Source organism: Athene noctua, chromosome 21 (genome assembly GCF_965140245.1).
Source record: "Athene noctua chromosome 21, bAthNoc1.hap1.1, whole genome shotgun sequence".
Classification (NCBI taxonomy): domain Eukaryota; kingdom Metazoa; phylum Chordata; class Aves; order Strigiformes; family Strigidae; genus Athene; species Athene noctua.
The window spans coordinates 6026125-6029008 of record NC_134057.1 but is presented as its reverse complement, the minus strand read 5'-3'; the positions used below and the strand labels follow the sequence as shown (position 1 = coordinate 6029008).

Here is a 2884-nt window from a genome sequence, read left to right as displayed (position 1 = left end):
CTGTTGTATCTCTGTAGTAGTTACTCCGACTGCGCTGCCCGGTGGCTGTTGTATCTCTGTGGTAGTTACTCTGCCCGGCGGTGTTGTATCTCTGTAGTAGTTACTCTGGCCGCTCTGCCCGGCAGCTGTTGTATCTCTGTAGTAGTTACTCTGCCCGGTGGCTGTTGTATCTCTGTAGTAGTTACTCTGCCCGGCGGCTGTTGTATCTCTGTAGTAGTTACTCTGCCCGGCGGTGTTGTATCTCTGTAGTAGTTACTCCGGCCGCTCTGCCCGGCGGCTGTTGTATCTCTGTAGTAGTTACTCTGCCCGGCGGTGTTGTATCTCTGTAGTAGTTACTCCGACCGCGCCGAGCGGCGGCGGCGCCCATTGGCCCACGCGGGGCTGGGGGCGGGAACTTCCGGCGCCGCAGCGATGACTAAAGGGCGCGGCGCAGCTCTGCCCCTACCAGCAGCAGCGATGGCCGAGTGGTTAAGGCGTTGGACTTGAAATCCAATGGGGTCTCCCCGCGCAGGTTCGAACCCTGCTCGCTGCGGCCCAGTGGGGGTTTATTTTTTTTTTTTTCTTTCTTTCTTACCGTTTGGTTTTACTCCTCACGTCTTCTCTCACGCTTAAAGCGTGCCCCTTGCAGCAGCGAGGGGGATTGTGGAGGGTTTATCGTATTACAACACTGTAGGTCGTGCCTACACACTCCTCCCCTGGTTCTGTCAAGAAATAAAAGTAATAGCAAGGCAGCGATCGGCGCTGGCACGTTTCAGCGTTTCAGGAGATGGGAGAAGGGCACGTGGGGATCAGGGGTGTTTCACCGCTCACCCTCCAGGTCCTCTGTAGCCAGGGCAGGCACTGTCCCAGTGCAAAACTCGGGATTAACCCAACGCGTTACACACAGAGAGGGTCCCGGCTTGCCCAAAGGGCTACTGTCCTGCCCCCCGCGTCCTAAAGCGAATAAATGAAATCTTTTGTCAGCAGCAGGGTGTTCTACACCGAATGCATTTTTGCTCAGTCAAAACCTCCCTTTCATGAAGGTCTGGTTACTCCTAAAGCTCCAGCGAGGAGGCCCCAAGTCACCTTTCCCCGTCCTTCATGGCCTGCTGCACAGGGATGAAGCGCACACGCACGATCTGGCAATGAGGGGGGAAAAAAAAACAAACCCACAGAAGTTATTATGCAACTAATAACGAAAGATGTAAGAACAAGGCACTTCCCCCGTCATACGAACGCACCACCCACCCCCTCTTTCTGACTGGCTTAGACTGACCTTTCACCGCTCAGATGTGTCAATCCTCTCCCATGTGTGACCCCAGCGCTTAGGGAAGAGCCGGAAAATTCATAGTCAGGTAAAAGAAGGCTGGAAATAAGAAAAAGGCCATCTCACAGAGGCCAAAATAGGCTAGAATAGGAACAACCTCTTTTCTTTCTTACCTCTCCTAAAGACAAGGCAAAAACCCAACACAAACCCATTCTTTCTAGCATCACGGTCTGTTAGCGCAGCTTCATTTAACCAGAAAATAGAGGTGGGGAAGAAGAAAAAACATTGAAATATCCCTGCTCAGAACAAAATAAAAGAAAGAGGGGACAAACGAACAATTGTTTAAGCTGGCAGCAAAATGAACATTTCAAAGTTCTCCCTAAAAAGGTGCCCAGGGGTTTCAGATTTGGGTGTTTCTGTCAGGGCACATGCCAGTGTTCGAGGTTACAATTTGGAGGGAATCTTAAACTGGTAAATAACTGACAAGGGTACTGTGTAAACGCACATGAACATAACATCAGGCATTTGCCTTAATTTATCAGATGTGAAGGTATGTGCCGAGGGATACTGAAATCAGACCACTTACCTCATGTTGCAGAACAGGCAGTTTTTAAATTCAAGAGTACCGACTTAAGCATCTTTTGTTAAGGTGCAGTACACATGCTACTTTCACCTTAGCGTACTTGTATTCTAACAGCAGCTTAAAATTGTGTGCTTAGAGCAGTACAAGTTAGTCGCTCTGAAAAATACCAAAGTTTTTAGTTTCAGATAAATTAAAAAATTTTCCACATATAAAGCTTTATTTTGTTTAATCCATCAGGAATCAAAACTCTTTTTTGTTCTTTTATAACTTGAAGATCCCACCCATCCCTGTAATCTGGAACAGATGAGAGAAACTCCATTTTGTGTTATGCAGTTTTAGGTAGCGTTCCAAATTAATAAAAAGACAGTATTAAAAGAGTCAAAATACTAAACACAATGGGGAAGCTTTGCACTAAGTCCTTTTCCACTGCATCGCTGAAGACGTTGTCAGTATTTTTAACTGACCACTTTAAGTGTCTTATTTCCAAAAGACATGTTTCATTGCTTTAATAGATCTAATACAAAACACCAACCCAATAAATATTTATTAGGAAGTTTGCAACTTCAGTATGTCCCTTTCACTGGGACCTTGCTCAGGATTTATATGTCAAATGACCAACAGGAAAAGATGTGGTTATTTTAAATTTTATATTGAAAAATAAGACAGCAGGCTGTCAGCAAAATAACAAAAATCTCTAAGGAAGTCTTTGCATTTGGTGAACCATTTCTCCTTGAAACTGATTTTCCCTAAAATTTCCCTAAAAAAAGGGCTGCAACAAACACCCAAGTTGTTTACCCCACCCTCACCCTTCAACAAGATTTCATAGAACAGTTTGGATTGGAAGGGACAGTAAAGCTCATCCAGTCCCAACCCCCTGCCATGGGCCGGGCCACCTTCCACCAGCCCAGGTTGCCCAAAGCCCCGTCCAACCTGGCCTTGAGCCCTGCCAGGGAGGGGGCAGCCACAGCTTCTCTGGGAAACCTGTGCCAGGGCCTCACCCCCCTCACAGGGAAGAATTTCTTCCTCCTATCTAATCTAAATCTGCCCTCTTTCAG

The 2884-nt window shown here is 46.9% G+C and overlaps 1 non-coding gene across 1 annotated transcript; it reads left to right on the top strand.

Annotated features, from left to right (window-relative positions):
• The first annotated feature begins 450 nt into the window (after window positions 1–450).
• On the top strand, window positions 451–532 carry TRNAS-UGA (transfer RNA serine (anticodon UGA)). The gene has a single exon. It is a non-coding gene; the product is annotated as a tRNA-Ser (tRNA).
• The last annotated feature ends 2352 nt before the right edge of the window (window positions 533–2884 follow it).